Below are 26,092 nucleotides of genomic sequence, written 5' to 3'. Positions count from 1 at the left end.
AGAACTCTTATTCACATAAATGGGAAGCCTGTTCCAGGGAAGGGGCAGTCTCTGAGACTCATACTTGTCTCTTCAACATGTCTTATTTACATTGTAGTTGGGGCTGAGGTCCCTAGACTGAGTGCTTCTGATGATATTTGTTTTGCGAATGTGCAACAGGCCCATTAAGGCTAGAACAGAAGATGCTTTGTAGGCCAGAAATAGATCACCTCTTAGCAGTCTGTGGGAGACTGAGTGTAAGGATAAAGCTTTGATGTGGTCCATGCAGGACATGTTGTCTAAACTGTGTATTATTTTTGTGAGGAACCTTTGTGGACAGTCCATTTGTTGCATAGGCCTGGTCAGGTTTATAATGAAGAGAACATTGAACTCAAAGATTGGTTTATGAGGATAGAGTACAATGGAAATATGACATCTCTAGACCTGGATGTCATACCCTTACTTATAGGTTGCACAACATAAAATGATTTCTTTGCTAAGACACATCATGATCAAAGGCCAAGTCACTGTCTACAAGTGTTTCTAAATCCCTGACCCTTGTGTCTACCCTTAGGGCTGAATTATCATTGTAATAATTTGCAGGGGTGGCTGTCCTTCTAAAGGAGACTTTTTGACATTGAGTTTTGGACCATAGCTCTGGCACCAGTTATTACCCTGCTGTGCTTTCTTGGAGGGATTTGTATCATTGGGGCATTTTATAACTGCATCTAGTGTACAATTGCCTGTAAACTTAGTCAGACAGGGGCCTTTGACACTAACCTTGACTTCAGAGAAATAGGTGCCAAAGAGGAGCAGTCCCAGTACTAATCACTGAGGGGTCTCATTAGTGACCTGTCATTTGATGGAGGTAGGACCCAAGAAGTCAGGATACCAGAGTCTATCTGTGAGCCAGCTGGCCATTCAACAGATGACATATTGGTTTATACTTAATTTCATGGGCTTCTCTACAATGCCTAAATTGGGTATTTGTCAGATGCCTTGGCCAGGTCAAGGTAGGTAGTGTACACCATTTTACCATCATCCACTGCCTTGATGGCTTTCTCAAAGTTCACCAAGTTGACTAGGCATGACCTACCCTTAACAAATCCAAACTGAGTTGTATCCAGTGTCTAAAAGTTACCTATTCATCATTTCTCATATCCATGATTATCTTTCCATGGATTTACATATGAGGCTAAATAAGTTTATGGGTCTATTGTTTCCCAGGTCAATGCATGTCCTGCCCTTGTGCAGAGGGTAACAGTTGCAGCCTCTATTTTGTTCAGCATGAAGCCTGTTTGGAGGCTCTGGCTGAATAGGAATTATAGTGTTCCTGATGGGTCATGTTTCATGCTGTTAAGGAAGCAGCTTGGGATATTATAAGGCCCAATGGATGCAGTTTTTGTCCTTGGAGAGCACTTTTAGGACTTGTTCTCTAGTGATAGTTGTGGATATTTCTAGAGCGGTGTCTGGTGGTGACATGTGGGTACAATTGGAGATGAGTTTATTGGCCAATAAATTAGCTATATCTGTCAGCTTAGTATAAGTGGCTTCATTTACAATTAGCTTGGTATATTATGTATTGCCTATGAGACTGTGGACATAGCTGTAGAATGCCTTATGATTGCCCTTAGCCTGAGAGGTTACCTTTTACCTCAGCTTTGATAGACTTAATTAGTCTAAAGTTGCTTTTTAAGCTTCAGGAAGTTCTTGTTTTACTTGGTGTTGCACTTCCTACTTTTGGGCATGACTTTCCTTTTATTATACAACCTATTTATGCTGGGATTCCACCAGGGTGGCTTTTTTTGAGCTTGTTCTGAGCTTATTTTGAGTAGGTACCTCTGCCTGTCTGCAGCTGTATACATGGTTCTATAAGGACTTTGTGAATTTCTCTGCATAGGCAGTGATGTTCTCTTGTTTTTTAGGGGGGCTTGAAATCTTGCCAGGGGGGGTCACTTAAAAGCAAGAAGTTTGCCTTAGTTCCAGAGTTAGGTGGTATCCCAAGCTTTATTTATGTATTTATTTTTGTAGAGACAGCTTTGTGGTCCAACCTGTTGGTGTGAACGTTACTCTAAGGGGGATGCAAACTTTCCTATATTTGTGAGGATCAGGTTAAGGATTTTTGCTCCCCTAGTGGGTGTACAGACCAGCTGGTCCAGGGAATTTATGTTGACAAAGTCCAGGAATCTTTGGGTCTGCATGTTTGGGGTCATACATATTTCCCAGTTTATAGTAGGGCAGTTAAAGTTACCCATGAGTATGGTGTTGGGTAGAATGGATATTGACTCCATTATGTAAGTAATGTGGGTTTCTTGGGTCATAGTCAGGATCGTGTAGGTTGCAAGGATGTGATATGGGACTTTGCTTATGGTGAGTTGCATATGGAGAAGCTCAAGGGCATCATACTGCTTGATTAACCTTGAGGTGTGATTGCATTTGATGCAAGTTGAGACACCTCCACCTTTTACTTATTGTGCAGTAGCAGGTCTAAATGAGTGGAAGGCATTATACTCCTGCAATTCTAGGGTGCTCTCTGCTGCTTAACCATATCTCAGTAACTACACAGACATTCTCCAGGGTGAAGAAAGCCTGCAGACAGTGGAGATTTTTGTTTAGAATCCTAGCATTGAACGATATCACCTTTAGATTATTAGGGGTTGGTTTATCTATTTCAGAAGGTTTATAAACTAGCAATCCCTAGACAAAGCAGTATGGGGGTGGAACAAGTATAAGCTAATGTACAGAAGCCCAGAAAGGACAAATGTAGACCATCCCTGGTGAAACAGTGGAGTCATATGTTCATAGGTGTTTACTAGGCTAATAACCACAAGGGCCTTTTTAAGCCTAGCCATGCATCCTAAATCTCTGACAAGTTCTGATACCCTTGATAAGTGTAAGCATGGGCCTGGGAGATGAACCACTTACAGGTTACCCGTTTGCATTAGAGACATAGGTGCCAAACCAGGGATGAATTTCTGGTTTTCAATCCAGTTGTCCAAGCTGCACTTGAATTGGGTTAGGGAGGAACTCTGCTTCACATGAATAGGGAGCCTGTTCCATAGAGGGGGTAGTCTCTGGGATACATACCTATCTCTTCAGCAGGTCCTTTTTATACCACAGGCAAGGTTTAAGTCTTTAAAAGTGGTAATTTTGGCATTTTGTTTTGTGGCTATGCAGGATGTCCATCAGAGTGGGGTCTGACAATGCCCTGTATACCAGGCATAGATCTCCACTCAATAGCCTGTAGGAGACAGAATGCAGGGACAGAGCCTTGAGGTGGTCTGCATAGGATATATTACTTATGCCCTGTATTTCTTTAGTGAGGAACCTCTGTGGACATTCCAATTGTTGGATATGCCTGGTAAGGTACATACAAAATGGGGCATTGTACTCAGTGATAGGTCTGCTGAATGCCAAATACAGTGGAACAATGACTTCCTTGGACTTAAATGCCATATTTTTGTGTTTATAAGTTGCGCAACATAGAATGATTTCCTCATCACTGTAGCCACGTGATGATCAAAGGTTAGATTACTATCTGTGTGTGTCCCTAAGTCCCTGACTACTGGGTCAACTCTAAGGGTTGTGTTGTCAATATGATAGTTACCAGGGATGGATGACTTTCCAAAGGATACTATTATGCATTTCTTTGTATTTAGTTTTAGTCCATGGTTCTGACACCAGTTATTTGTTTGTGGCAGACCCTCCTGGAGAGCATTTGTGTCAGTGTGAGATTCAATGACGGCTCCTAATTTGCAATCATCTGCAAATTTAGTCAGCCATTGACCACTGACATTGGCCTTGACTTTTGAGAAGTAAATGCCAAAAAGGAGCAGTCCAAGGACTGATCCCTGAGGAACTCCACTTGTGACTGGCCTCTTTGTAGAGGTGGACTCCCCAGTTCTAACTTCCTGGGTCCTGTCTGTGAGCCAGTTGGCTATCCACCGGGTGACATACGGGTTTGTATCTAACCTCTTGAGTTTGTCAATAATGCCCGAGTGGGGTATTGTGTCAAATGCCTTGACCAGGTCAAGGTAGGCAGTGTGAACGATTTTGCCCTCATCCATTGCTTTGGTGATCATCTCAAAGAAGTCCACCAGGTTGAGTAGGCATGATCTGCCCTTGACAAAACCAAACTGGGTTAGGTGAAGGGTCTGGAGGTTTACTATATTTGTATTGATCATCTCCATGATAATTCTTTTCATGGCTTTACATGTAAGACTATTGAGACTTATGGGTCTTTAGTTTCCAGGGTCTGTAGATGGCCCACCTTTGTGCAGAGGGATGACTGTTGCCTTTCCCCATTCATGAGGCATGAAGCCTGTTTGGAGGCTACAGTTAAATAGTAATTCCAGAGACCCTGATAGGTCATGTTTCATTCTATTTAGAAGGCATCCTGGGATATTGTCTGGGCCCATTGATGCAGTGTTCTTGGCCTTAGAGAGACTTAGTTCCCTAGTGATAATAGGGGGAGTTATAGTTGATGATATTTCCTGAGGGAAGTTTGAGAGGAAGAGAGGAGTAAAACTGGAGCTGAATTTATCAGCCAGGAGGTTTGCTATATCTTCTGGCTCAGTATAGGTGGCTCCATTTACAATGAGCTCTGCACACAATTGTGTATTGCCTTTGAGGCTGCAGACAGAGCTAAAGAATGCTTTGTGGTTGTCTTTGGCCTGGGAGGCCAAACGTACCTCAGATTTGCTTTGGTAGACTTTATTTTATCCTCTGAGTTGTTTAGTTTGATGAGAGTGCTTTTATCCTTCTGGGTGCTGCATCTCCTAATTTTTGCCATGATTTTCTTCCTCCTGTTATACATCCAATTGGTTTTGTGATTCCACCAGGGTGGCTTGTTTTTTGAGTTAGTTCTGTATGTCTTCCTGGTGGGTACAGCTGCCTATATGCAGCTATTAACATGCTTGTACAGGGTTTCTGTGAACAGTTCTGCATATGAATGTGTTTATTGAGATATTGACAGAAATATGAAAATGTATGCTTAATTGTATAGTTAGCAATAAAAATAACACTGAATATCTCTAAAGATGTGTAGCTTACAATGTAGATATCAATAGTTTTCTTCAACAACATCTAAGGTTTCACCTGATGTCATGCAACCGTTTGTAAGTTACTTGATTTTTGATGTATTAAGTACCTATGGAAATGTTTGTTTTTATAATAACTAACAAACAACTAGCAATATCTCAGGTATTGTGTATTGGCAGAAAGTTGATGAAATATTGAAGAAAACAAATTGATCTGATTAGTCAGGACAGCATCTTAATACAAATTGCATATTGTATATGGAAACGTGATGTTATAGATTGTATACGTAGGCAATTGTATATAATGTATTTTTTTTTGTAAATAGTTGACTAGTTGATTGTGTTATATTATTTTATGTTTCACTATGTATGGTTCAATCTATTTGAAGATATGGAAAACATTTTAATAAAAAATTTCTTTGAGTAAAAATATCGCAGGTATTGTGTGATATAAACTGATATTGACAATAAATGTCCCTGTCTCCCAACATAGCAGGGACATAATATGTAGGGCTCTCAGTTATGAAAACACGGACACAAATATGAAAATATAAATAATAAGTGATAAAAATAAGCGATAAAACATGATTAATTCATTTCTCTACTGCAACTCTTCCTAAATTGACAATCTTATTGTCTTTTTGTTAATAACTCTTTGCACGATTTAATGCTGCCTATTATTATCTGGTACGTTGCTTAAAGAAGCCAGACAGAAAAAGGTGTAGACATCATGTGAAGATATGGGTGTGAACTGCAAATATGCAAAAAAGGCATTTTATTCTTGAATGCATTATTAGTTTTTGGTACCTTTTTTTCTGAGGACATGCATCAGGTGTTAAAAAAGGCAGAAAACCTGCTACGAGAAAATATTATTTGTAAATGGAAAATTTTTTCTAGTTAGTGTCAAGAAATGAAGCAACACCCATTTAGGTCTAGTGTTTCTCTGGTTCTACATTATTTGCGGGAGTTAATTCCTCTGTCTTGTTCCTCCTTTAGCATTCATACGTTGCCCATTTCAGCATGTCTCCCTCTTTCAAAGCAATCTCATGTGAAATTCTTTTTCAAAGGGATGTTGCATACCAAGCCTCCTGAAAACAGGAATTCTTGCTCTGTTTTAACCGGCTCATCCCACTGACTTGAGGTTCTTAACATGGAAAACAGTTGTTCTGGCCTCAGTTGCTCTGACTTCTGTAAGAAAAGTACCTGATTTGCAAGCTCTCATGGTGGGTCAGCATTATCTTATTCTCCATAAAAACAGGATTTCCTTAAGAATTGATTTCATGTGTCCCCTAAAGTGGTATCTCAGTTTACTTTGAGCCGTGCTATGCGTGTCCCTGTCTTCTTTCCAGAACATACAAATGAGGGAGAAAAGATACTTCATACCTTGGCTGTACCCAGACAATTCAGGTACTATCCTGATGAACAAAATCTTTCAGGAACTCTGATCAGTTGTCCATTTAATGCAGAGGTAGCAAAAGGACAACGTGTGCCAAAGCAGGCTATTTCTAAGTGGTTGTCTCATGCAATTACCTTTTGTTGTGCCCACTACAACTAGACGATTAAAGCCAGGGTCAAGGCTAATTCTACCAGGGCATTGGCTTCATCTGTTGTTTTTTGGAAAGGGTTGGATTCTAGAAGTATTCCAGACTTTTCCTAGAAACAGCAACTTGAGAGAATGCTTCTATATTCTGTGTGCAAAATTTTATAAAGCACTATAATCTAGATTCTTTCTTAGGGCAGGGACAGGCTTCGCTAGGACCATTGTCCAGAGGCTCCAGGACCCTCATCCTTTACAGTCCAAGCTACAGTAATCCACCCATAAGGCTACTGCAGCAGTGATCCAATTGATGAACTCAGCACAGTTGTGGAAGTAAACTTACCATAACAGTAGATGCTTGAAGGTTCACTGCAGCAGTAGCTGTTCCCTTTCTCCACCCCCCTTATTTTCATATGTTTGTTTTTTGTTTTTGTTTTTTGTTTTTTTTGCCAGGGAGAAGATCTTTGCTTTTAATTTTCTAGCATTGTCCTTCTAAAGGCTTTAGGTTCCCTCCCTGATGTGAAAGCTCTGAAAGGCTTGGCAACCAAACCTTATTTTGTCAGCACAGCATGAGCTAATGGTTTGGGTGCATGGAAGGTGCCCTAAAGCTTTTGAAGCTGGTTAGCTGTTATATCCTTAGCAGAACAGAATTGATTATAGCTACGGCTACTCCAGCAGTGATCATTACACCATCTACTGTCATAGCATGTTTACAGCTCTTATTCTTTAAACTGACATGGTCATGCTCAAGTGACTTTAGTTGCATAAACAAAGGAGAAACCTTAGCTGGTATCTGTCCCAAATCTTTGCTTAAATCAGTAACTTAGTAAGACTGTGAGAGTCTTTGTTTGGAGAAAAAGACTGCAGGAGGTATCCTGTTTGCACAATACTTTTGTGTCAGTGTAGCGTGTAATAAATTTCATAGTCTCTTTTGACTAGTTAAAAATATGCATGGAATGTTGGTTGAAGTAAATGCTTAACATGTATGATGAATATTGTAACTCAGTACATCTCCTTTATTAAGGGGACAAGTTGGGTTCCCCCAAATTACTTTTGGAGTAAGTCTAAAGTAACTCATATTCTGCATCTCCTCAGGATTTTTGCCTAATATATCTGTTTAAACAAGCTTATAGTAATGATTGTGGGAAATGACAGATAATGTGTAGTTTGTACACTGTTCTTTTTAAACATAAATTAGATGCTCACCGTATGTGTCACATATTATTGAAGTCTTAAGTACAAGCTTAGGTTGTGCATATGTACCAGTATCTCAGTATGTCTCTACGTGAGGATAACATTTCAGGGAGTCACTGTTATTCTAATTTAGCCTAATGGGAGAGTGTGGTCATATTCTGAGGGCAGGTGTGCATTTGGGTTTTTAAGAATGTCCCTGGAATTTGTTGAGAGGGCAGTTGATGAATGCAGAGGTTGAATTTAGGGGGCTTTTGACTACTGCATATGAGCAGCCAGTTATTAATGTTCCAAGCACCAACTCAACTTTGGAAGCCAGGCATAGATCCAGAGGCAATCCAAAGCTCTTATTAGATCTAGCCTGGGAAGGAGAGGATGTAGGCAAGTGGGGGGGGGGCAGGTGGAAAGTGATTGGGGAAGTATAAATCTAATGTCATGGAATGAAAAGAGAGAAGATTAGGAGGGGTTAAAACAGATCTAAGGGAGAGAAGATATTTTATGGGCGCTAACATTGAAAAGGAATGAAGCTTTAAAACTGGGAGGTAAACAATGGAACATGGTGGGATGCAGTACAGTTGGGGGGAGAAGTGATTATAGTTAGGACATTTCTAAACATACAGGTAAAAATACTCAGGTGGGTTATTGTAGTTTTGGATACAGAGGGTCAAGAGTGGAGAGCTGGTTCAAGAAGGGAAAGCTGGAGCAATCTATGGCTCAAATGATCTCTTCAAGGCTTTCTGTGCTATATGACAAGAGGTATGTTGACAATGTTCACAACGATGTCAGCATGAACTTACAGAGGGAGATTTGAATATAGTAGCCTATTATAAAATAAATAGAAAGTTTGGTTGGAGAGAATGGAACATTAGGGCAAGAGAAGTACTAAGGCAGTGGAGAGTCAAAGGATGGGCAGACATCTGGAGATTACAACTCTCTCAATGCCGGAGTGTACCTTATCTAGAGGAGCAGATACACAAGCTAATCATTAAATAGATTTCTGATGAGGTGAATAGGGACTCTATAAGAAGTACAGACAGATGATGGTGGCTTTCTGACCATGCTGAAATGATAGCAAAAACTGGTATTCTAAAACATAATAGAAGCCAAAGGTGGAGCTGGAAACCTTGTCAAAGGAGCATGTAGCAGAAGTTTTCAGAGGGGTACAAAAGAATATAGTTGGTCCTAGGCTTATATTGCCTTAACTTCATCCTTTGATAGGGCAAGATAAAAAAAACTGATCAATAAATTTAGACTAACAAGATTTTAATGTAATCTTGAAAAGATAATATAACTGTATGGCTTATGAATAGGACATGGCAAGTATCATACAGCAAGTGGAGAGATGAAATTCTTGGTTACAGTCAGGGTGTCCCACAGGTGTATGTCCTAGGCCAATATTTGCTTAATTTGTATCTTTTCAAATCTAGCTTTGTCATCTGAGGTGTTCTTTTGTCTGTATGCAGATAACTTGAAAATAGGTAAAGTGATTACATCTGTTAAAGATAGAGCATGCCTGCAAACAAACTTGACTAAATTGACCATTTGGACACAGGAAAATAACATGCTGATAAATGCATCAAAAACTAAGCGTATGAGATTTGGGAGTCATAGCATAAAGGGTGAATGTTTAAATTGCACTCACTAGTTGAAACTTTTGATTCATATAAAGATTATGTGCAGTCAAAAATCTTACCTGGGCAAACAGTTGCTTCTGTACTGCCTGGTAGGATTGACAACCTAAAATTTACTTTTTGTGCACACTTGCATGTCTCCATTAGCCTGTGTCATCATGCAGGGCAGTGTGATGATGCAAGGATGGGAGTGCAGGTGCTTTCACTTCCTCCTAGGAGATGTTTAGGAAAAAAAATCAAATTCAAAGACCATACTCCTGTTCAATGCTAATATTTAATTAATACAACTTTATTCATTTATTAGTAGTATGGTATGAGTGTGTGGTGCTTGATTTTTTTTTCTTTATGGTTCATAAGTGAATACTAGGCCAACTGTCCTGAAAGGCCATTTTAAGTCTAGCCAATAACTCAAGGTACAGGGTTTGATTCTATCAGGAGAAGACTTTAACTGTTATGCTAAACCCACCCCTGAAATAATAACCCATACAACTAACTGCAAGGAGACTTGAAACCACTAATTCTCTTCACTTACGTTCTACAAACCTCCAGGGGTCTTAAAAAGTTAATGTTCCTCGAAGTTCCTCAAAGTTCCACATTGAAAGAGTCTGTCACACATTCAGTGTTAGGATTTTTTTTAAGTGAAATCCATGGTAAATAGACATTAATCATAATAATTCATTAAAACATCTTCTTTATAAGTAAAACCAGCATATTTTAACCATCCTATGACCTTCCTTCGATTATGGGCCTGATGAGGGATGAGTAAAGAGGTCATCGTGCCTCTTTACTCATCCCTCATCAGGCCCATAATCGAGTACAATGCCCCTTTTGGGATGTACCTTACCAAACACCTGCAGCAACTGGAAAGACCCCAAAAGTACCTCACCAAGAGGATCAAAGGGCTCAAACAGATGCCATATGCTACCCGGTTAAAGAAACTCCAGCTCTACTCAGTGGCATACCGCCTGCTCAGAGGTGACCTGTGCCTGACGTATAAGGCCATGTCCAACCCGGAATTAAGGGACATGCTGCACCTCAAAAATCCAAATCCCATCGAGCTACACGCTCGAGAGACTTGAACCTCAGCACTGAAATAAATAGGACATGCTGGAGGGACAGATTCATAACCCAGAGGCTCCCTTCACTATGGAATAAAATCCCAGTCCAGGTTAGGCAGAGTCCCTCATTGACTCTCTTCAAGAGGAATCTTGATGAGTGGATGGGAGATCATAGGTTTACCCCGGGTATCACTTCTGTGTCACTGTTAGACAGAGGCACAGTATACTAACCTCGAAAAAGGGCATAGCAAAATTAATTTAAAATGGGTGGCGAAAGCCAAACATACTCTGGCTAGGCTTATAAATGCCCTAGGGCAGATAGCCTAGTATGAACCTATGAACCTATGAACCTAGTTGAAGTTGTGAGTAAGCCATTAGTATGTGTTCCACATTTTGCCCATTTGTTCCACATTATGAAGGCAAGTGTTCCTCATTTTGGGGATGGAAGGTTGAGAGCTATGCAAACCTCTTCATTTACAAACTGAGCTATGGAAGTAGTCACACTATAAAAGATATCCCCTACATGGATTTGAATCCACAGTTAGTCTCTCTGAGCCCCCCTCTTAAAGTGCACAAGGCACCCCCCCACACACAAAAAAAATCCATTTCTCCTTTTAGTGGTACATGTTTTCTGTTGGGAAACTGCGTATGTCATGACATTTAAATTTACAATTTCTTCAACAAAGTTCAGCAAACGTATTGCAGAATTGAAAGCATGCAGTGTTCCATCCTGGGTTGCTGTCTATTTTTCACATAAAATCATTATTTCATGTCAAAATACGAGTGCAAATCTAGCCACTAGCCACTGGAGGCATTCTTTGTAAAGTGGAACAGAATGCAGAAATTACATTCCATTTTGCCAGGCTGCACATAATCTTTAATGACATGGGTATATGAATAGATCCAGCTTTGAGTTTTTCCTGAACATATCAACCAATTGGTTAATGATAGTTTTAAAAATATAGGCTGTATAAAAAGATTTATAAAGTCTAGGAAATCAGAAATGATACCTTAGGCCCATTCTAAGGTACGGAAAATAACAGGGAAGCTTTATAAGAAAGCTAAGATGTGTAAATTGGAAATAGTACAGCAGACATTTAACAAGGCCATCCATTGTAATAATGGCTCCGTTTAAATATTTAAGAGGAGACATTATTCAGGTACATAAACCATTTATTGACAGCTACTTCTGGGAATATTTAAGGTTATCAAAGAATAATAGGGAATCGTCAGACAATCTGTTTAGATTATATAGGTATGAGAGATGTAATAACTTGCTGTCTGACAGAGTAGCTGATGTATGGAATAGACTATTGAATTATATGAAAGCAAGTACTAGCATAGATATTTTTAAGAACACCTTGGACATTTCCTATGGGAATGACTGTTTTGGTATGCTAGCGGGCTAGAAAAACTATTATTGTCTGTGCCTGAAATATTTTTATGTATGTAGGCAGTGACACAGACTACATGTAGAATAAGCGGACGAGACAGACTTGGTGGGATATAATGAAGTGTTCTTTAAACAGCATTCAGTGAGAGAGGAAAAGGGGAATGTTAAAAAATGGGAGACAGGTCTGAGACAATGGAAACAGGAATAAGATGAGAAAATAAGTGAGTTACACTGGGGGGGGATTAAAGAAGACAAGGCTCAAGGACTTACAGGCTGCATTAAGGTGAAATGGTGACAGCAGAGAGACAGGTCTTAAAAACAGGCAGGATTTCTGGTTATCTGTGGGGGAAGATTCAGGTGAGTGGCTGGCACAAAAGGTCAAAGATAAATGGAAGAGAATGGATCATTACAGAAATGAGGGAAACGGAAGGTGAGATGATGACAAATAGAAAATAAATTCTCTAATTATAGTCTTAATATTTAGTACACTATCTCAAGCTATAGAAGTGACACCAAGGAAAGAAAAATCTGGAGATGCTAGAAAACACGGCAGTAGAATAGTATGTGTCGGGCGATTAAATGTAATATATTTAATGAGGGGATAAGGGTATGTGAGACTTTCAGGGGGTGACAGAATTCCAGCAGAATTTTGTAAAACACTTTGGTCTTCAATGTTGAAATATTTAAGTAGATTATATAATAAAGGAGGGAAAACTGGTGCACTCCCAGAATCTTTTACTAAAGCTTTTATAGTTTTCATTCCCAAAAAAGTAAGGATAAAACGTTATCCAGAGAATTACAGACCAATCTCTTTGTTAAATGTAGATGAAACCATTCAGGCAGCCATCTTAGCAAAGAGACTAGAAACGTTCATGTTGAGGTTGGTGAAGCAAGGCTATTGGAGTTTTATCAAAGGCCAAACAGCAGAGGAAGGTTGGTGGCATTTAAGAGAATTTTAAAAGAATTTGTGGAGTAGTTACAAATAGAGGGATGGACACAAGCAGGAGTGATCCTGTTTAATACAAACAAAGCCTTTGACTTGGAAGTGACCCTTTTTGTTTAAAGTATTAAGAGGGGAAAGCTTTGGCCCCAGGTTTCAAAACGACTTTCTGTAATAGCCCAAAAGCTCAGCTGGAGGTAAATGGGGAATTGAGGAAACATATTCAGATTAGTGAAAGCATGAAGCAAGTGTGCCCACTATCACCCCCTTTGTTCATTTTAGTAGTCAAGGTATTAGCTCAGCAGGTTACACACTTTCTGTCAGGTGTGCAATGATATTAAGGGTGTTGGAAATTTTTAAAAATGTGAAAGCAGAATCAGGATTAGAATGTAATTGGTATAAAACGTTTCAAGTCAAGAGTAGGAAAGCCAAGGAGTGTTATATGAGAAAATTTAATACAAAGAAGGGGGAGTGTGAAATAGCTGGGTCTGAAAACGGGGTGAGTTAATACAAATCAATTATGAGAATCTTTTAGGGCAGATCAAGATGCTGATAGGGAGATCATCTAGTAAGGTCTTTATATTAATTGGAATAATTATTCAAATTCCTTATTCAAATGATCCTGTAGGATGCTCCATATACTCTGGCATTTGTCTGCTTTCAGAAAATATCAGAAATGACTAGAGAGATTACAGGTATATTGCAATAAATTTATATTGAGAAAGATAGATGGTAGGATAGTGAAATGAAGGCTGTGGAATGCCCAATTTTTACCTTTATATAATGTCAGAAACTATAGCTTTTGTTTGTGTGTACAGGGGAGGATCAGAGATGGATCAAATTCTTTGAATATATATATATATATATATATATATATATATATATATATATATATATATATACTAAAGAAATGAAGAATTATGAAGTTTTCATGGGCCTGCTCCATAGAGGGCTGTGTAGAAATTACAATCCAGGGTAAGCAGTGTGCAGGGATTAATTATGTAGGAGAGCTGTGCCATAAATTGAGAGGCTCCTGGAGTGGTAGCAGATTAAACACCCAGTAGGGCATGTAGAAAGGCAGATGGCATCATTATGAACAGTTTTCTCCAACGGGTAAGAAAGAAAGGATTGGAAGAAGCTGAAGGAGAGTGTAGGAATACATTAGATGAGCAATAACCCGAAACACGAAATGTGGACTTTATGCAGACTTAAACAGGCATAGAAGAATGAATTGCAGAAATTGAGACTAAGATGGTAATAAAACAAAAGGGCCGAATCATAGAGACTGCCACAAAGTCTACACTGTGTAGTAACCTTCATGAATCTAGCCTAGAATGCAGCCCTTTTCAATATACATGGAATGAGAGCTTGAAATGAATAGCAGCCCTGAAAACACTCCCAGTAACAGGTCCAGTATATGCAGTAGCTGCAGCAGCCCTGAAAACACTCCCAGTAACTTGGGTCCAGTATATGCAGTGGCTACAAAAGCCCTGAAAACACTCCCAGTAGCTTGGGTCTAGTATATCAAGCAGCTGCAGCAGCCATGAAAACGCTCCCAGTTACTTGGGTCCAGTATATGCAGCAACTTCAGCAACCCTGAAAACACTCCCAATAACTTGGGTCCAGTATATGCAACAGCTGCAGCAGCCCTGAAAACACTCCCAGTAACTTGGGTCTAGTATATGCAGCGGCTACAGCAACCCTGAAAACACTCCCAGTAACGGGTCCAGTATATGCAGTAACTGCAGCAGCCCTGAAAACACTCCCAGTAACAGGTCCAGTATATGCAGTAGCTGCAGCAGCCCTGAAAACACTCCCAGTTACTTGGGTCCAGTATATGCAGCAGCTTCAGCAACCCTGAAAACACTCCCAGTAGCTTGGGTCCAGTATATGCAGTAGCTGCAGCAGCCCTGAAAACACTCCCAGTAACTTGGGTCCAGTATATGCAGCGGCTACAGCAGCCCTGAAAACACTCCCAGTAACTTGGGTCCAGTATATGCAGCGGCTACAGCAGCCCTGAAAACACTCCCAGTTACTTGGGTCTAGTATATGCAGCAGCTACAGCAGCCCTGAAAATACTCCCAGTAACTTGAGTCCAGTATATACAGCGGCTGCAGCAGCCCTGAAAACACTCCCAGTAACTTGGGTCCAGTATATGCAGTGGCTGCAGCAGCCCTGAAAACACTCCCAGTAACTTGGGTCCAGTATATGCAGCAGCTTCAGCAACCCTGAAAATACTCCCAGCAACTTGGGTCCAGTATATGCTGCAGCTACAGCAGCCCTGAAAACACTCCCAGTAACTTGGGTCCAGTATATGCAGCAGCTGCAGCAGCCCTAAAAACACTCCCAGTAACTTGGGTCCAGCAGCTTGGGTCCAGTATATGCTGTGGCTACAGCAGCCCTGAAAACACTCCCAGTAACTTGGGTCCAGTATACGCAGCAGCCCTGAAAACACTCCCAGTAATCTGGGTGCAGTATATGCAGTGGCTACAGCAGCCCTGAAAACACTCCCAGTAACTTGGGTCCAGTATATGCTGTGGCTGCAGAGAAGGTTTAGGACACCAGCGCAGATTTTGCAGGATTGGCAGGTAGGAGAAGGACAATGTAGAGATGTGGAAGTGCAGGAGCAGGTCATTTTCATATGTTTTGGGAATGCAGACAAGTTAAACAAATATGAGAGAGTCTTTATAAAAGAACGGAGAAAGATATTGATAACCAAATATCTCATATGTAGTAATTTTGTCTTTTAGGGATAGGGGCAAAGAAAAATCTAAAAAAAATCTAAATACTATTTTTATGTGGATAGCTGAATAAAAAATCTTAATAGAAAAAGGATAAAATGGTGATCGTTAATGAAATATGAAAAAATATAGGAACAAATAATATAAAACAGTTGGTAAGTACACAGGAGGTAAGGTCAGGGAAAAAGAGGGTTATAAGTGTCAAACGTGAGGCTATAGTATAATATAGGAGTGTAACAATGGAGTCTGGAACTTTCCAAGGCTAACTTCAAGTTATAGCTATGGATGGCAACTGAGTGAGAAAAGAGGGTGGAGTGGCATTCTTAGAATTCTGACTGATTTTAATGAATGAATATGTAACACTAATGTTACCATGTTTAGAATGTTGAATAATGTCTGTATTACATTATCATATACGTGATGCTGCATGTTGAATGATATTTTACTCAAATGTATATGATATAAAACCTCAATAAAAATAAACAAGGCATAACATTTTCTAAGTTTGCAATCACTTCCTACTACAGACATTTTAAACATAATTACCCTTCAGATAAATCATGTTACATGTATAAAATATTCATTAATAATAAACATTACATTTACTTCCCTTAACATATAAATTATACTCCTACTTACTTACTTTTTAGTTTATATGTATCTTAGGAGTCCAGTTATTGCTTGGGGAAGTATGCTATAACTCAAGTGATGCCTTTGTTTCAAAAATTTGTGTTCTTTCTTAGATAAAATACAAATACTATTTCCATTTGAATTATTCTTCATCGATAGTGCCCTTAACAACGTGATTATGGAATGCAACAGCACCAAAAACACTGACTTCCCAAATGTTCTGTTAAATTTGTTCCAGAAAAAAAACATAACATTTCATGGAGATGTATTCCGTTCCAAAAATTGGTGCTGTAGAGAATGACTGGCTGAGTATGGCAGCTGAAATCTGGATTTAAGAAGCAGAAAGTCTGATTTATGTTTGAATAATGGCTGAAAAAACTTCTCTAGTGAGTTACAGTGATAGGGCCTGGCTGTCAGCTGTCAAATATAGTTCTTTTGTTACAAATTTGCCCAGGTTTATATAGGTATATTCCTCCAAGAGAGACCAAGGTACAGGATTTTGCCATAAAATGACATAGAAAGTATATATGCCAAGCTTGGTTCTAGTGGACTTTGAAAGGTAGTTCCTGATCGTGTACAAAATCCCAAGGATTTGATTGGAGTAAAGCAGCAGATGTAAGTGGTTACTCCATGGTTAGGGAACTGTCTAGAATTATTCTTAATTAATTAATAATGATGTTGCATTCTATATCAGCTGTACTGTAAATATGAATTGTCATGATAAAAGAGTAAATACAATGTAGCACTTATTGTAATGTTTTGTGGATTTCCTTTTCATCGTGTTCAGTCACATCTGGGAGTCAGTTATTTTTCTTTTTATAATCAAAGATCTCCTTTTTGACTTCTGTTTGACAGTCAATAGACTGCAAAATCATGAAATCAAGAAACAGCTATGTAAATCATCTTTGACAATAATCTGACCTCAGTAACAATCTGTAAGCCTTTATGCTAAAAGTCTGACTTATATGCATTTATCATATTTATACTATACTGCATCTCTCAGTATAGAGATCTAGTATCAGGCCTTTACCTTTAACATTCATATTCTTACTTCATAATTATAAAACTGAAAAATGTAATCGCATTAGTCCTTATGGTTCGTTAATTTGTTCACATATAACCACAATGTTTCTAATGCTAATGAGATAGATGCATTCCTCATGTCCTATTACATAATAAACATCCCGTCATTGATTATAACAGCTCATTAACGTTTCCTTTTTATCTTGCTGTTTCTGTTCCATATACGCTAACCTATTTTATTATGTATCATGCAGTTAAATTCTCTTATTAAATACCTAACAATCTCCCTGTTAGAATCACATTCCTTAACATATTATATCACTTCATGACACCAAAAAGGGTGTTTCTTTTCCACATTCCTACATAACCTTAGACAGCTATCAGCCAATCCTGTGCTGGCATGTCAGCCAGTCCTGTGCTGGCATGTCAGCCAATCCTGTGCTGGCATGTCAGCCAGTCTAGTGCTGGCTTTTTGCTAAGAGACAACTTGTGCTGAACTTGGCTATGTAATCTTCTGCCAGAAACAATACAAGTGTTCTCCAACATACTTGTACAACCCCTTCATCTCTGCTTAGTAACGCCTCATTTCAACACTGCAGTCTTACTGAATATTACATTGTTTATCATATTGCTCACTTCTGCAGTAGCCCTAGCAATACAGGTTATATCCTGCTAAGGATATAACAACCGGCCAGCTTCCAAAGTTTCAGAGCATCTTCCACATGCCCAAACTGTCAAGGAACTTGAGCTGAGCTGACTAAAACACATATTTAGTACAAAGCTCTTCAGAGCTTTACTTCTGCCGAAGAGTACACTACCCCAAGACTTTTGAGTATCGACAGTCAGCTTGTGCTGTTCCTTTGGGCAGACAAGTTCCCTTTGGGGAAAAACATGCATTAGGTTGTTTCCACTGAGTTGTAATACTTTCCTCTTTGGGATAGTTATTTTAAAGCTAGGAGTCTGTGTTTTAATGAACTGTCATGAGACTGTACTGTACTTTTAAATGAGAACACTTTTTTCTGTCAACTTAAAAGTTATTTAATGTATTTATAAACATTTTTTTCTGTAGAGAAATTGTGTTTTTTTTATGTGGAAAATTACTTTTAAAGACTTTAATGTTTTTTTCTGGCTTTTGCTACTTGTTTTTCCTGGGAAAGAAGCACCATTTTCTGCCTGATTGTGAAACAAGCAGTTAGTCCTTCTTCCAGACAGAAAAAGAAAAAGTTAAGCATACAGACTTTGCCAACACAGCAGGCTGGCAATCTGCCTGAGCCACAGGTGGGTGACTCTGCTGTAGCCCTTTGTTGTACCTGAGACCACTCATCTTTTACCCGCAGACCCCTCTGGTGTAGTACCTACAGCCACTATGGACTGGTGTTAGCTACATCCTCTGTGGCTGCTGGGGTCCCCTCAGTGGGCAAGGTGGAACCATTCTTGTTGGTCCTGGGAGTGGGAACAGAGAAGGCTTCCCTGTTTTGTCAGAATGTTGTACCAATCCCTGGCAAAGCTACTGCTGCCATTTCTAACACTATTGGCCCATTTTTTTTCTGTCAAAAAGAAAGAGAAAACTAAACATGTTCATCTTCACATTTCTTTAGACATGAATAGTTTACTGGATCTGCCTCAGGGTATTATTCGAGCTTTTGATCCTTTTTAGTTAGTTAGTTAGTTAGTTAGTTAGTTAGTTAGTTAGTTAGTTAGTTAGTTAGTTAGTTAGTTATGGTAAAATAAAGAAGCTTTACACCACAGTCTCACTCTACAGGCATCCCTCTGCCCATCAGAGCAATATTGTGTGGCACACAAGTGAAACAGGACAGGGGAGACCCTCACATATACAAACTAGATTGGGGGTCTTCCAAGATTTGACCCATCTGTGGGGAGTTCCTTTAGCAGACCCATTTGGATCCTCTGTAAATAATCAGCTGGCAAGATTGTGCTCCAGGACTCCTTGCTAGAAATGCTCCTCAATGCTTTTCCCACCCTTTTCATTGATATGCAGGATACTTATGAAGATTCAGAAGGACTCCCTTTTTCACCCAGGCAACATAGTTTTCCCTTCTTTTGGAAATGGCCAGGGGCAATTACCACATGCTTACTCACAAAATGGAACTTCTCACGCAAGATCAGGTGTGTTTGATTCACCCTGACCCATATTAACTTCAACTGACTCCCTGGGTAATAGGGTCTTATTTTCCTTTAGGCACCTTTTTACTGAGGATGTGCAGCAGGTATTAACGTTGGCAAGAAAGTGTGCTGCTACAAACTCACAAAGTCACAAAGGTTTTCTAGTTGGTGCCAACAACAACATAACTATCACCCATTCAGAGCTAGTTGTTCTCTGGTTATATGATATTTGTGAGAATTACTTCCCTATTGGCTTTCTTGCTCCTCCATCAAGATTCATTTATTGGTCATTTCAGCATGTCTGCCCATGGATTCACCTCTTTCAAGGCTTTATCTTGTCGAAATGTTTTTGAAAGGGGTTTACGTAAGAGGCCTCTAAGAAAACCAATGGCCTCTGCTTGGGATCTTAATTTCATGTTATGGAAGCTTAACACTTGCGCCATTTCAACCAGATAATTAGAGTAACTTGAAGCTTTTAACATGGAAAACAGTTTTACTGATTGCTCTGACCTCTGCAAGAAGAGTATCTGAGTTGTGTGCACTTATGATGAGTCAACCCTATCTTATTTTCCACAGAGACGGGGCTTCTTTGAGAACTAGTGTTTCTTTTATTCCAAAAGTGGTATCCAAGTTTACTTTAAGCCAAACTATTCATTCCTCCATTTTCTTTACTGATCTTATCCATGAGGGAGAAAGAATATTTCATACTTTGGATTTCAACTGACAACTCGGGTACTGTCTTGACAGAAATAACTCTTTCAGATCTGGTCTTCTTTTTTGTGATGGTAATAAGGGAAATGTGTATCAATACAGACTGTTTCTAAATAGTTGATTAAGGCTATTGCCTTTTTTATACGCACCACAACAACATTTTTTTTCAGGTAGGGTCAAGGTACACTGTACCAGGGCCTTGGCTTCATCTATGGCTTTTTGGAAGGGGATCGATTCTAGAAGTATTCTAGAAGCTGCTACTTGATTCTCTATACATACTTTTACTAATTTTTTTTCTAAGGTACAGCCATCACATAACATGTATCTATGAATCAGTCCCCCTTTCCCGTCTGCTGCTGCTCCCTGCTCTGTTTAGCTTAATGCTGTGTGCTAGATGTTTCTTAACAGTTTCTGTGACAAATGGAGGTACTGCCAGCACAGCTAGCTGGAATTTTGTAAATAGTTATATCTCATTTATGAATATCAATATAAGACTGCAGTAAAGACGAGCAAACACTGAAATCTCACCAAAAAATGAATAATAAAATAACAAACCAACCTCAGCAGAGAACAACAGACATTTTTAATAAGAATAAAATGAAATAACACCACAATGAATGCTTTTGTTTCACAAACGAGACTTCATCAGATAATCATATACCACACATTAAATACCCTTCTTCATCATTCGATTAAAAAACATTCCAAACTATTTCAAACTGTTATCCCTCAAGGTACCAAAACTTTTAAAAAGTTGAATATCTGTTACACAAAAGTTGTATAAATTAGATACAACGTTGTCCTGTTTGATTCTTAGCTAGAGCGTCTTCTGTGTGGAGACATGCGTGAATAGGCGCACCTTCGTTGAAGGTTGTGCGTCAGGGCTGGCAACTCGGCACGTAAAAATCTACTGCCAATCATTAGTGAACCAGAGTTCCGCTGTGGCAGCCCCTAACCGGGAAAAGCCGAAAGACACAACAACAACAACATTATATAAATATACTCGGATCCACGAACCAGTAAAAAAGTATATAAAATAGATAAAATAAATATTATACATCTAAAACCACACCTCGTTTGTGGAGAATAAAATCTTTATACGATAGCTGCCTTCTCCTTAAGGACAGGTTTAAGGGGCACGTATCCATAAAGCCCTGGAGGTAAAATGGCATATTCAATCTGAGCTTCCAAACCAATTCTTTCTTTAATAATGTTAATTTCCAGTCACCACCCCTGGGGTTTGGTTGTATAATGTCTAAGATCCCAAATTTAAATTTTGTGAAATTTGTACATACAGTGGAGTGTTTGTAAAGGGCGTTAGCCTCCTTTTTTATAATTATTTCATGTGTGTGCTTATAAATTGCAGTCTTTAAAGCTCTCTCAGTCTTACCAATATATAAGGCTGGACACCCTTCACATTTGGCTAAATATATCAACTTATTAGAACAACAATTCCCCATTTCTAAAATCAACCCTACTACACAACCCATTTTCCAGAAATATATGCTCAACCCTTAGTATAAAAAGGCATTGTTTACACATACCACATGGGCTTGTCCCCTTATTAGGATGAATGATGTTGGGTACACCCTCTTCAGATATTTGTTTAAAGTTTTTTCCTGTTTTGAAGGTAAAAACAGGTTCTTGTCTAACTACTTCATATAAATATTTATTCACTTTAAAAATATTCCAATTATTCTTAATTATGCCCTGAATGTGTTTGGCGTATTGGCTGTATTCCATAAATAAGGCCTTCTCATACCATCCATCCCTTTCAGGCCTTTTTGGTTTGTCTAAACCAGCACCTAACAGTGGTTTAAATTTTCTACCCAACCTTGGTACACTTCATTGATAATTCCAGTCACCAACTTATCGGGATAATCTCTAATTAAAAACATCTCCTTCACCTTAACAAGTTCAGCCCAAACATCTTCATAACGGGATGTCATTCTGCCGATACATATGGCCTGCCCCCTTATCAAGTTCTTCTTTTTGAAATGTGGGTGGATGCTAGAAAAATGTAAATACCCATTGCAAAATGTGTCTTTTCTAGAAATATGTGACTTAAAACCCCCTGTCTTATGTGAAATTATGCTGTTCAGGTAACTGATGCTGTCCCTATTCTAACTAGAAGTAAACTTGAAATAACCTGAACAGTGGTTCAAATAATCCATAAAATTGCCAATTCCTTCCACATTTCAGTCCCACAAAATAAATATGCCATCCAAAAATCTGACATATAAATGTAGGGTGTCCAGCCTTCTGTATAGGTAAAACCGAGAGAGCTTTAAAGACTACAATTTATGAGCATACACATGAAATAATTATAAAAAATGAGACAAATGCCCTTTACAAACACTCCACTGTATGTACAAATTTCACAAAATTTAAATTTGGGATCTTAGACATTATACAACCAAACCCCAGGGGTGGTGACTGGAAATTAACATTATTAAAGAAAGAATTGGTTTGGCAGCTCAAACTGAATATGCCATTTTACCCCCAGGGCGTTATGGATACGTGCCCCTTTAACCTGTCCTTAAGGAGAAGGCAGCTATCATATAAAGGTTTTATTCTCCACAAACGAGGTGCGGTTTTAGATGTATATTTATGTTATGTATTTTATGTACCTTTTTACTGGTTCGTGGATCCTAGTATATTTATATAATATGTATCTAATTTGTACAACTTTTGTGTAACTTTTTCAAAGTTTTGGTACCTTGAGGGTTAACAGTTTAGAATAGTTTGGACTGTTTTTTAATTGATTGATGAAGAAGGGTATTTAAAGTGTGAAGCAATGGTATATGATTATCTGATAAAGTCTCGTTTGTGAAACAAAAGCACTCATCATTGTGGTGTTATTTTATTTTACTCTTAAAATGTCAGTCGTTCTCTGCTGAGGTTGAATTGTTATTTTATTACTCATTTTTTGGAGTAATTTATATGAGATGCTTGTATTACAAATGTATTAGAACTGTATGTGATGTATATATCAAACTGCTTTGTACAGATGTTTGTGTTGAAAAGACATTTGTAAAGTGCTTGTGCTTAAAGTCTCCCCACAGTGTACCCTACTGGAAGAGAACAAAATTGTAAATGCATTATTGTAACTATTTAAATGTATATGTTACTGTTACTGGCTTGGTGGATATGGGCATCCTGAGGCAATGTAGAAATTGCCTCATGTTTATTGACAACCAGTTAATTCTCAAACAAAGTGATACGGTATGTGAGAGATGTATTTACACAATGTCACTGGAGGCAAAGCTCTCACATAAAAGTACTCCAAATGTCAATAAGGTTGTCAGAAGTACACATGCTGCACCTATCACGCACAATTCAAAGCAGACAAATAGACCCACATAGACTGAGGCAGTTACATGTAACCTTCCTAAACCACAAAGACCTCCTAGACAAAGTATACATAAGAAATACCCTCAGCAGTCCCAAATGCACTCTTTCAAAACAACACCTACATCAACACATAGAGTTACATCTCATGAAGCTTCTACCTCTAAGCCCATAAGGCAAGTTGCCACACAATCCATCATTCTAGTCATTGGAGACTCCATCATGAGACACACTGATGTTCCTCTGACCAGGCTGAGTAAGGAGAAAGTTACGATCAGTTGCTTATCAGGGGCTAGGATCCGCCACATTACGCATGCACTCTTTGGATCACAATTCCCAATACGACTCAGTCATAGCTCATGTGGGATTAAATGATCTGAGATGTCCTTCCCTAGACTATATGAAGAGAGACATCATACAGCTCTCAGGATATGTGTCTCAGGCTGTTATGAGCCTAGCATTGAGCAGCATTTTACCTTCTCCAAGGATGATGCCAAAATACGAACTAAAGATGACTGACTTTAATAATTGGCTTAGTTTCTGGTGTCATTCTAAGGGGGTGCAATATTTGTCAGCATGGAAGGAGATGGTCAACAGACCATGCTGCTTTGCCAGGGATGGTCTACACCTCTCCCCTCTAGGCTTTCGAATATTAGCTAAAACATTGTCTTCCCCCATAGTGCCTTTTTTAGGCAATGCCAAACAGAAAGTACTTCTGACATAGCAAATGAAAATCAAGAAAATCTAAAGGTATTACTGCTCAATGCTAGGATCCTAAACAAAAAAACTCCACTCCCTAGTAGCCCTCTTTACCCTAAAGAATGCTGATGTTTGTGCGGTCACTGAGACGTGGTTTAAAGCCGTAGACAGCACATCAACAGTGCAGGGTTATAATGCCTTCCACACATTTAGACCAGCTACTTCACAGGCAGGGAATAAAGGTGGAGGTGATTAAATTTACATAAAAAATAAATATACTTCAAGGCTGGTCAAATAGGACAATGCACTTGAGCTGCTCCATGTTCAAATCACCATAGGTAAAATCCAATACCACTTACTTGCAAGCTATAGGTGCCCCTCTATGACCCAGGAAACCTATACCATGTATTTAAACTTATTAGAAACACTAACCATCCAATCCAATACCATATTCATGGGTGACTTTAATTTCCCCACTATTAACCGGGAATCCTATACAACATCAAACATACATGCACAGAGATTCCTGGATTTTGTAAACACAAACTCCCTGGACCAGATAGTCAATACACCAACCAGGGTGCAACCATACTGGATCTGGTCCTCACAAATATTGGAGAGTGCTGCACACCCCTACTATAATGCCTTCCCTGGTAAGGTGAGACCACAAAATGGTCTCCTTTGAAGTAAAAATAAAACCTGGCCCCCCCAGCTAAAACAGGAATATTCAGGAACTATTCTAAGGCTAACCTCCTGCTATTAAGTGAGAACCTGGCAAAATTTCAAGCTCCTATAAACCCTGAGAATACTTCTGCCAATGCAGAACTGTTCACAGAAACCTTGTACAAGCATGTTAATAGCTGCATAGAGGCAGCTGTACCCACCAGGAAGAAGTACAGAACTAATTCAAAAAACAAGCCACCCTGGTGGGATCACAAAATCAATAGGCTGTATAACAGAAGGAAGACAATCATGGCAAAACTTAGGAAGGACAGCACCCAGCAGGATAAAAGCACTCTCATTAAACTAAACAAACAACTCAGAGGACAAATAAAGTCTACCAAAGCCAAATTTAAGTTTGGCCTCTCAGGCCAAGGACAACCACAAGGCATTCTTTAGCTATGTCCACAACCTCAAAGGCAATACACATTTGTCTGCAGAGCTCATTGTAAATGGAGCCACCTGTACTGAGCCAGAAGATATAGCAAACCTCCTGGCTGATAAATTCGGCTCCAACTTTATCCCTCTCTTCCCCTCAACCTTCCCTCAGGAAATACCATCAGATATAACTTTCCCTACTACCACCACTAGGGGACAGGTCCTTAATGCTCTCTCTAAGACCAAGAACACTGAATCAATGGGCCCAGACATGACCTATCAGGGCCTCTGGAATTACTATTTAACTGTAGCCTCCAAACAAGCTCCATGCCTCATGAATGGAGAAAGGCAACAGTCATCCCTCTGCACAAAGGTGGGCCATCTACAGAACCTAGAAACTACAGACCCATGCATCTCACTAGTCTTATATGTAAAGCCATGGAAAGAATTATCATGGAGATGATCAATAGTGATATAATAAACCTCCAGACCCTTCACCCAACCCAGTTTGGTTTCATCAAGGGCAGATAATGCCTACTCAACCTGGTGGACTTCTTTGAGAAGGTCACCAAAGCAATGGATGAGGGCAAAATCATTCCCACTGCCTACCTTGACCTGGCCAAGGCATATGACACACTTCCCCACTCGGGCATTGTTGACAAACTCAAGAGGTTATATACAAACTCGTATGTCACCCAGTGGATAGCCAACTAGCTCACAGACAGGACCCAGGAAGTTAGAATTGGGGAGTCCATCTTTACAAAGAGGCCAGTCACAAGTGGAGTCCCTCAGGGATCAGTCCTTGGACTGCTCCTTTTTGGCATTTGCTTCTCAGAAGTCAAGGCCAATGTCTCTGGCTGACTAAATTTGCAGACAATTGCAAATTAGGAGCTGTCATTGAATCTCACACTGACACAAATGCTCTCCAGGAGGGGCTGACACAGACA

This window comes from Protopterus annectens, chromosome 13.part0 (genome assembly GCF_019279795.1).
Source record: "Protopterus annectens isolate FY-2018-M chromosome 13.part0, PAN1.0, whole genome shotgun sequence".
In the NCBI taxonomy this organism is placed as follows: domain Eukaryota; kingdom Metazoa; phylum Chordata; order Ceratodontiformes; family Protopteridae; genus Protopterus; species Protopterus annectens.
This window is presented reverse-complemented; position numbering follows the sequence as displayed.